This window comes from Primulina eburnea, chromosome 11 (genome assembly GCF_022965805.1).
Source record: "Primulina eburnea isolate SZY01 chromosome 11, ASM2296580v1, whole genome shotgun sequence".
Classification (NCBI taxonomy): Eukaryota; Viridiplantae; Streptophyta; class Magnoliopsida; order Lamiales; family Gesneriaceae; genus Primulina; species Primulina eburnea.
In genome coordinates, this window is record NC_133111.1 from 26,789,467 (window position 1) to 26,800,448 (window position 10,982).

A 10,982-nucleotide genomic window follows, 5' to 3' on the forward strand; every position below is an offset into this window, starting at 1 on the left:
AGTCTTTATTAACTTATCTCAATATTCCATCTCCAGTCTGACCTCACTTAATTAACTGAAAAGATAACAATTATACTACTGCGTAAAATAAATAAATTTAAAGAAAAGAATTTAAATACTCATACGATAAAAATCATTTTAATTTTAAATACTAGAATTATGCATGGCTTATACGCAGTCCAATTTATGGGTTCTACAAATATGATATCAAATCTCAATCAAATTCATTCTGAAAATCATAAAAATTTCATACGTTATCTGTTCTTCAATCCGGTTTCAATTATACGATGTCTACTATGTCAAGAACACCATATATGAATCATATCTGATTCCTTCACTATCATAATTTCAAAACATATTAAAAACATAAGAAACTTACGTCCATGTGAAGCTTGTGTCGATAGGAACACAGTACTGAAGTCGGATTGAAAATTGGATAGCCGGATTTGGCACAATCCCAATTTGAAAGCACGAAGAAGCTTGAATATTCTCTGAAGCTTTTCCCTCGATTCTCGATTCCTTTCTCCAAAGGCTGAAGAAACAATTGAACTTTACATATATAAATTGCATGGCCAAGCTACGTGGCTCTTCCTTCACTCAGCACGTCTCGCGCATATGTGAGACCCTCCTCGGCGCATATGCGCGAGACCTACTGGTCTCGGCAATTAACTTCTCGGTAGCTCGTGCATATGCGCACAACACTTCCGCGCATATGCGCGGGGTTCTCTGGACTTGGCAGTTGGCTTCACACACAGCTCGCGCATATGCGCGTCCTCTCTCGCGCATATGCACGAGGTCCTCTTCCTGCCTCGCGCATATGCGCGTATCAGTGCCACGCATATGCGCGAGGGGTACTGTCCTCGCACATCGAATATCTTACGTTACCTCTATTCGTGTCTCGGAATGATCCTGCATAATCATTTGGGTTCAAAATCAGTAATCGCAGATTAATAACAAAATAAATCTCGGGCATTACACTATATGTGAATGATGCAGGTGAGCCTATTGATCGGGAGATTGGAGATGCCGAAGATCGAGTAGGCAGAGTTGGTTGTGCGCACGCGAACCCGAGAACCATATTTTCCTCACATCATGTTTACGTGATGAATTTATTCTGGATATTTTCATACCGTCTTTTTATTATGTTGATGTTTGACAGGGTTTTTACACGTTTCATATTTGTTTTATTTTTAAAAACATATGCCGAGAGACGACATCGTGTCATGAATTTTAACCGCAGTGTTTTTAATGATAGTTGAATATTTGTATTTTTAAAATATGAAATTTTCAGTTTTTATCGCATGCATGCCTAAAGATGTATATTTTTGAAAATGAGTAAAAAAAATTTAATAAATTCCAAGTAATATTTTAAGTATTGGACGTTTCATGTTCATTTCAGACCTAACTTTGCTCCTAAATGGAATTTTTATGGTCATGGTTTTCAACCTAAAATTTCTCTAGCTTGTTGTCTATTAATTTCCCGGAGTGTTTATTTCCAGCATATCTGATATCCTTGTTGTCTATTAATTTCTTGGAGTGTTCCTAGAGAAATATTAGAATACATCTTCTTGAGTTTAGTGTTGAATTAATGTCAGGAACTGATCATATATCTCGTGCACCATATCGTTTAGCCCCAGTTGAGCTAAAAAACTGAAAAGAACAATTGCAAGATCTCTTGAGTAAAGGTTATATCCATCCGAGTTATTCGCCGCGAGGTACTCCTATTCTGTTTGTTAAGAATAAAGATGGTACGATGCGGATGTTTATTCACTATCGACTATTGAACAAGTCTATATCAAGAATAAAGATCCACTACTTAGGATTGATGACTTATTCGATCAGTTTCTAGGCACTTCAGTGTATTCTAATATTGATCTTCTTTATGGGTATCATCAAGTGAGAGTTAGACAAGAAGATGTTTGGAAAACAGCTTTTCGTACGAGATACAAACACTTTGAATTTTTGGTTATGCCATTTGGTTTGACCGAAGCTCCTGCTGTGTTCATAGACATGTTGAATCGTGTTTTTCGTAAGTATCTCGATCGTTTTGTGATTGTCTTCATCGATGATATTCTTGTTTATTCTATATCCGAGCAAGAGCATGCCAAACACTTGAGGATAGTTCTTAGAATTCTTCAAAAGAAGCAGTTGTACGCCAAGCTATCCAACTGTAAGTTTTGGTTAGATAGAGTTGTGTTTCTGGGCCATGTCATATCTCAACATGGCATCTCTGTCAATCCGAGTAAAATGGAGGCTGTTCTGAGTTGGGCACGACCAACCAATGTGCAAGAGATTCGTAGTTTCATGGGTTTATCTGGTTATTACCGGAGATTTATCGAATTTCTCAAATATTGCTAGATCTATCACTCAGCTGACTTAGAAAAATCAGAGATTCATTTGGTATAATGAATGTGAGTCAAGTTTTGTTGAGTTGAAGAAAAGATTTACCTCTGCGCCAGTTCTTACCATTCCAAGTGGTTCTGGAGGATTTTTTGTTAGTATTGACACATGAAATCAAGTACTATGTTGTCTATTGATGCAGCATGGCAGAGTTGTGGCCTATGGTTCTCGTCAATTGAAACTGCATGATTCTAATTATCTTATACATGACTTGGAATTGGCTGCTATCGTTTTTGTTCTCAAGATTTGGAGATATTATTTGTTTGGTGAGGAATTTGTATTCTATTCAGGTCACAAAAGATTTAAGTATATGTTATCTCAGTCACATCTGAATATGAGATAAAGACGTTGGATGGATCTTTTATAAGATTATGATTGTGAAATCCATTATCATCTGGGGAAGGTGAATGTCATTGCCGATGCTTTGAGTCGTAAGGTTGTTGATGTTAATTTATCCTAAATGCATGTTTTAAGTTACGTGAGGATATTTGTACTTTTGGTTGGGATTTTCAAATCCAAGGTAATGTTGTTTGTGTGTTACAGATTTCTGTTGAGCCAGAGTTGATTCAGATTTTCAAATCAACTCAAGAATGATCGAGTTCTGAAATATTCTGAATTAGTAGCTCAAGGACATCAATATGGTTTCTCAATTCATTCAGATGATTCTCTTCATCTGAATGGTAGATTGGTCGTCCCAGATATTCCTGAATTGCGTACAGCCATCCTTAAAGAAGCTCATTGTACTCGATATAGTATCCATCCAGAAGGTAGAAAGATGTATCACATTCTACTGCCTAAGTTTTTGTGGTAGAATATGAAAAAGGATGTGGCTGAGTTTGTGTCTCGTTGTATGACATGTTAGTAAGTAAAAGAGAAACGTATGAGACCGGGAGTATTATTGCACAGTCTTTAGGTTCCTCAGTGGAACTAGGAGCACGTGGCTATGGATTTTGTCACGCATTTGCCACATACTTCTCTCCATTTCGATGCCATTTGGGTAATTGTCAATAGATTATCTAAATCAACACACTTTATTCCATATGAGATGATGTATTCGTACAAGAATATGGCTCGTCTATATATTGAAAATGTTGTGATACTTCATGGAGTTCCAGTTGCAATAATCTCAGATCGTGACCCTCGTTTCATATCAAAGTTTTGGACTAGTTTTCAAAAATAAATGAGTACACGGCTTGCGATCAGTACATCGTACCATCCTTAGATAGAGCGTACAATCCAGACACTTGAAGATTTGCATCAAGCCATGGTTATGGACTTGAAGGACAGTTGGCAAGAAACTTTACCATGAGTTGAGTTCTCTTATAATAACAGTTTTCAGGTGACTATTGTTATGACTCCTTTTGAGGCTTTGTATGGACGCCGATGTAGATCGCCTCTTTTTTAGGATGAATTCGGTGAAAAGCAATTAACTGGACCTGATATGGTTTATGGAATTCATGATAAAGTTCAGTTAATTCATTAGAGAATGAAAGCTGCCCCATGATCGGCAAGCTAGTTATGCTAAGAAACGTCGTCGACCTCTATAATTTCAAGTTGGAGATTCTGTGTTTCTGAGAATCTCTTCGTTTCGAGGTGTTGTTCGTTTTAGAATGAGAAGAAAGTTTTCACTTCGTTTCGTTGGTCCATATGAGATTGTTGATTGTATTGGGACTTGTGTTTATCGGCTAGAGTTTCCATAGTCATTGTCTGGCATCCACAATGTTTTTCACGTTTCTATGTTTCGCAACTATAAGCTCGATTCATCTCATTTGATTCAGACATGGTGTAGAAGAATCAACATGGGAAATAGAAGAGAATATGAGAGCATCTTATCAATAACTGTTTGATTCTTAGTAATGTATTGTTGTTTTCGTATCGTGTGTAAGATGTATGTGTATGAACAGAAATTTCAAGGACGAAATTTATTTAAAGGGTGAAGAAATCCAAAGTCAAGAATAATTATTCAGTTGATAAATTAAAATAATTATTTATCTCAAATAATTTTTGAATATGTGTTAAAAATATGTATTTTACAATATTGGAGTTAATACGATATAAAATAAATATAGAGATTTAAATAACACACGAGATCAGTCAAATGCAAAATTGGGATAAAAGGGCATGTGTTACTATTATTATAAATTAAAGTACTCTACATTATATACATATACATGAACCCAAACTTACCCTATTGGAGAGAGAAAGAAGTAGATAGAAAGGAAACAACCATTTCTCATAACCCATCTCCTTTCCCAATCCTCCTCGAAGCCACTGTAGCAGCCGCCAAAAAATTGTCGTAACTTCTTCGTCCAATGTCCAAATCAAGAAATTCTTGATGGGTTTTGTTCCCCACATCCTAAGCTTCAATTCAAGTTATAAATGAGTCATTTTAAGCAAGGATTCAGTTAGATCGAAGCTGCTATTCTTTTGCTCTGTTTCTGCACGATTTATTGACCGATTTAGTGAGTTGTTCTTCTTGTTGCTGTGATTTTTACAGCTTGAGTTTGTTGATATGACATGAATAAATATTGTAGATCTTTGTGTAGGCTATCATTGAGTACTTGAATCATTGAATTTTAATTAGAAATATATTTGATATGATTTTTCTACCAAAATGTGTCAAAACCAGATTCGCAATTGAACTGTGTAGAAAGGTTGCTGTAATTCGATCTTATGATTTTTTAATTGAACTGTGTAGAAAGCCTAATGTAATTCGAGTTTATGATTTTTGTACAGTTGGATTCTGAAATTTTGGTTCAAATAAAAATTTCTATTTATTATCTTCGAAATGAGATTTGAATCATTAAAATATATAAAGAATTGAGAGAGTTATGATTTTTTTTTTGAAACTGCTCAGCTACCATGTTATGTCTGAGAACAAAGTGAATATAGATTATTCAATGAAATGTTGGGCTCAATCGATTGGGAACTTGGATATGGTTTCAACTGGACAACATTAGATAAATGTTTTTCTTTCATTTCCAATAATCGAATATTGATTTGAGTCAATATTGAGGGAGATATGAATTTTACCGCTATGAAGTGTTGAATCTGGAACCATAACAAATTGTAGTATCATGGTTCTGTTTTTGGGAATTTAATCACGTCAAAATGATCAAACTCCTTGTTGATTTCTTCCAGTGAAATGTGGGATTATTCGAGTTACTGTTATGTGTTTTAGGCCGAGGAGTTTTAAAGTTGTGCATTGATCGTCGTTAGTTGGTACAGGTATGTTACATTTCAGTAACATACAACGTTAACACATAAACTAATATAAATATGTGTTTTCATTGTTGTTTACGTGTATATATTGGTTATATGGTTGCTAAGTGCCTTAGTGTTTTATATTATCATTATGTGGCATATTCTATGGCATTTAGTACAGGGTATGATACTATGACATTCATGTTTGGCCCTATCATTCTTATTAGCTAGTTGTCGATATTCGGTGTTATCTAGTACTGTTGTTTATTTCGGGATCATGGTGTGGCTGATAGGTCTATTGTTGAAACATTTAATTATCACAATCTTGATTTTGATGTTAAAAAAACTTGTTATTTTGTTTCTAATTAATTTACCTAAGTGCGCAGAAGCTGAAACTGATCAGGATTCAAACTGATCAGTTATCGAGCCAAAACTAAAACTATCGAGATGCAAAACTGAAAGCGCTAACTGATTGCCCAAACTGAAGTAGTTCAACTGATATATCAAATATCAGTTCAACTGATTGTCCAGCTGATAGGTGGTTCAGCAGAAGACCTTCAGAAGCCCGGCCAGCTGATGAAGAGCTCAACTGATGAAGAGCTCAGCTGACCTGAAACGTCTATCCTTTTTATTGCTTTAAAAGTACTAGAATTTTTTTTTTATTTTTTTTCCCACTCAATTTTTGGCCATGACATATAACACATGAAATTATTTTTATAAAATATTTTACCCCTTTAAAATAAAACAACAACCAACTAGTATTTTAAAAATCAAGTGCAATAGTCGTAAAATGAAATCGTCAACTGTTTTGCCCAACCTAAAAAGCAATAAGTTTGAAAAGTATAGCTCATACTAAACCTCTCAAAAATCTCATAAAAAGCATAAATAAATAGTCTTAAAATCTTTAACATAAATCATGAGTCATAAGTCGTAAATGCCGAAAAAGTAGAACGTTAATACTAAAACCTAAAAATCAACATCGTCCAATTCCACCACCAAACCAACACGCGTTAAAATCAAATAATTTCTTATTTCATATCGTATCAAGTATAAAAATTCCAAAACATATAAATCATATATCCTCATAAAACAATTAAACATGTGACATAAACATGTAATTCATATAATTATGCAGTTAACATCATAAAATCATATAAATCATTTAAACTTACAAGTTTGAGGCTTGACGACTGATCTTTCCGGCGCTGATGGTGGCACAACTCTTTACAGGACCTTTGCTCTAATACCAACTGAAACATCTGCCTTTTTATTGCTTTAAAAGTACTAGAAATTTTTTTTTCCACTCAATTTTCAGCCATGACATATAACACTTGAAAATATTTTTATAAAATATTTTGCCCCTTTAAAATAAAACACCAACCAACTAGCATTTTAAAAATCAAGTGCAATAGTCATAAAATGAAATCGTCAACTGTTTTGCCCACCTAAAAAGCAATAAGTTTGAAAAGTATAGCCCATACTGAACCTCTCAAAAGTCTCTCAAAAAGCATAAATAAATAGTCTTAAAATCTTTAACATAAATCATGAATCATAAGTCGTAAATGCGAAAAAAGTAGAACGTCAATACAAAAAACCAAAAATCAACATCGTTCAATTCCACCACCAAACCAACATGCGTTAAAAAAAAATTCAAGCACGTTTTAAGAAAATGAAAATCAGAAATTTCATGACCAGTTCAACTGAAGCAGTGAAATCAGTTTAACTGACCAATTTAGAACCTCAGTTAGAAATCAATCAGTTTGTAAAACATGAAAAGCTTATTCAAATGGAATCCAGTTGTGCCTATTGAGGAAAAGCTTTTGTCTAGTCAAAGGACAATAATTGACGTTGAAGCAGAGCTTAAAAGCAAAATGTTCAAAAATGGATGTTGGAAAGTACAGAAATATTTCGAGGAAGAGATTCAAATTGCAACGAACATATTTGATGAGTCTTGGTGTACGGTCTCATTGTCTCTATAAATACTAGACCAAGATCATCAATATAAAAGTGTGTGAAAAAATATAAAAGTATTAAAGTCAAGAGAGAAGGGCACGCTCAACGCATATCAGCTTACAAGAAGCAATCCGCCCAGATTCGAGGGAACACTTCAACGTGTTATCAGCTTAGATTAGAAGTACAATTTCTCAGTGCGTGAGAACACTTTTGTGTTGTATTCATAGATCAGTTCTGAAACGTTTGCTTTTCCGTTTTCTTAAAAAGTACTAGGAATTTTTTTTTCTCTCCTTAATCTCCATAATTAAAAATATACATATATATAAATACTTTAAAATATATTGTCACCATTTTTTTAAATAAAACATCCAACTAGTACTTGAAAATCCAAAGGGAATAGTCAAACATGAAAGCGTAAATCGTTTTACTAAATCCAAAAAGCAATAAATGTTGAAAATTATAGCACATACTAAACCTCTCAAAATCTCTCAATAAGCATAAAATAAAATGTCGTAAAAATCTTTAACTTAAAATCATAAACTTAAATGCGGAAATAGAAGCGCTGGTCCTCGGGTTATGTGCACCGCCAGTCCAGCAAGTCACTCGTCAAGACCTCCAATATCATAGTTATTTGTATCACCTGCATCAACACACCTAGTGAGTCTAAAGACTCAACACGTTCTATCTTTGATAACAAGTAATACGTAATACAGTTAACATATAACAGTGAAAAATACTTGTACTTAAAATATCATTTTCTTAATATGCATAAACTTTAAACTTAAACATTTTAAAAACATAACCATGTCACCTAATGTAATCATAGTCATATCCATATTCATATTCATATTCATGTTCATGTTCATGTTCATGTTCATGTTCGTTGAATTCAGATCGTTGATTGTGACTTTCGTGTTCATATACTTGTTGGGCGATGGATCCATCTACATGTAACCACAGTACTGGGCGGCGGGCGACACCAGCAACATTCTCACCGGTCAACTGGGCCATGACCTTACGTATTAACATATCATCATATACATATACATATTTGTATCCAAGGAACACGATCGTCGGGCTCCCACTTGGACCATAACCCTCACGAAATTTCCAACATATCATCGTAATAGTCACAATCACTTCCCTTCCTTCAATATGTTATCAATACTCAATAAAAATCATAAATAATATCATTTTTATTTTGAAACCAAGCATGCAACATATCTTTTAAATGTCCAATTTAACCCTTAATAATCCATGACATTTAAAAATAGTATTTCAACATGTAAAAATTCATAAACATGTTACATAAAAATATTAGCATATAGAACAGCAAATAGGGCACTGCCATGAAGTTTACTAATTTTCCGGTGTAAAAAGACCGTTTTACCCCTAGACGTGACGTTTTCCGTTTTTGACGTTTTCTTGCTTTCCTTGACTCTAACATGTCCCAAATAATTATTTAAGCCTAAATTAAAATTCCCATAATTTTATTTAGCTTAGAAACTAGGCTGTTTAATTAATTCGTAATTAGGAGTTTTGAAGGCGTTTTAATTCCGAAAAATCCCAAACTTCAATATAAAATTCCTAAATTATAAATTTAGTCTTTTTATATTATTTCAGTCCCCATGAACCATGACTAGACCCCCGTGAGCCGTTGTTCAAGTTTTTAAGTTTAGGAAACCCCAATATGACATAGTATCTTCAACCCCGAGCCATGTCTTGATTTTATCGAGTCACCCCCGAGCCATGTTGATCCAAACCCTGACCAACATGTTAGAGCATCCCTAATGGACCCACAGATCCCAAGAAAAATGCCCCAAACATGAAAAACGAGCCCCTATTCCTCTACCCTAACCTGGCCGAGAAGTGTTTCAATGGACAAGGACTCTTCATACTATATCAGGACTTAGCCAACCAACCTAGTGTGACAAATCTGACCGGTTTTAATAAAATAGCAGCGGAAATTAAAATTTTTCTTTAAAATGGAAGAAGGATTCAAAATACATTTCATAAATAATCAAAAGTATACACATGATCAATAGAATGATATAAAAAAAAGCAAAATATCATTCTTGTGATCATGTCTAAAATGCTGGCAAAAATAATCTTCTTCCTTCCATCTTGGTATGCATATGACTCCGGCCCACAATCAACGTCCCGACCCATCGCTCTTATCTACATCACATGAAATTAACTGAAATGAGTATAAAACTCATCAAGTGGAACTCTTACAGAACAATGTACATACCATACTCTGAAAACATAGCTTTGAAATCAATAAATACCATCAACTCTTGGAACATGAATAACATCGCAATATAACAATCAGATGGTATTTCTCTTTTCTCTGTTGGATTGATATCTATATAGTATATATGTCTCTGTACCTATATCCCATCGATATAAATCGATAACTCTGAGGGATATAAGCCTATGGTCGTTGATCAACTAATTGCATGCAATCTCTGACTATGAATCTATCAATCCATAAATCATTTGAACTCTCTCTTTGGCATTTTATCAAACACTTTGAAGACTCTAATCTCTTGTATTCCCTTTTTCACAATTGAGACATAAAATACCTCCAATAATATACCACAAATGTATCAATACATAATCATGAATCAAATGAAGGGAATATCACATTAAAACCATTGAAATACAATACATATATTATCATGTGAGCACAAGGAATGAAATTCCACTTACAACACTTAGAACACTTGGTTCTAAACCTTTGGTTGAATTCCTACAACAATAAATCATAAATTACACCATCAACATCTCAATAATCATAAACCCATATCAATTAATCCATAAAACCAACACCAACACTAAACCCATGATTTCTTCCAACACTAAAATAAATTACACCAAAAGCTTACCTTAGCTTCCTTGATCCCAAAATAACCTTGTTCTCTCAACAATTAACCAAAAAGAAGCTTGGATTAAAGAAAAGAAAGGAGAGAAATTTGAACCCTAGTCTCCCAAGAGAAGAAGAATCGAGAAGTGAGAAGAAAGAATGAGAAAAATGAGACCAACTCTTGCATTATAACACTAAAATCCGAAAACACGCTTCTACTGTTCATGCACCGCGGGTGCGCTCCAACACGCACCGCGGGTGCGGTGTGCCCTCGGCAACACAACCAAAATTCTGAAATTGACGACCGCGGGTGCGGTACAAAACTTACCGCGGGTGCGGTGCCTCCACCGCGGGTGCGGTGACTATCGCACCGCGGGTGCGGTGTCTGTTCGGCAATCCACCAAAAATGCTGCAATAAAGACTGCGGGGGCGCTGCTCAGAATTCCGCGGGTGCGGTCTGGTCTCGGCCAAAACAAATTCTTATGCAACTAAAATCGAATCACAACGCTGGTACAATACAACTACCAACAACTAATATCAACAATGCCACAAATCAATA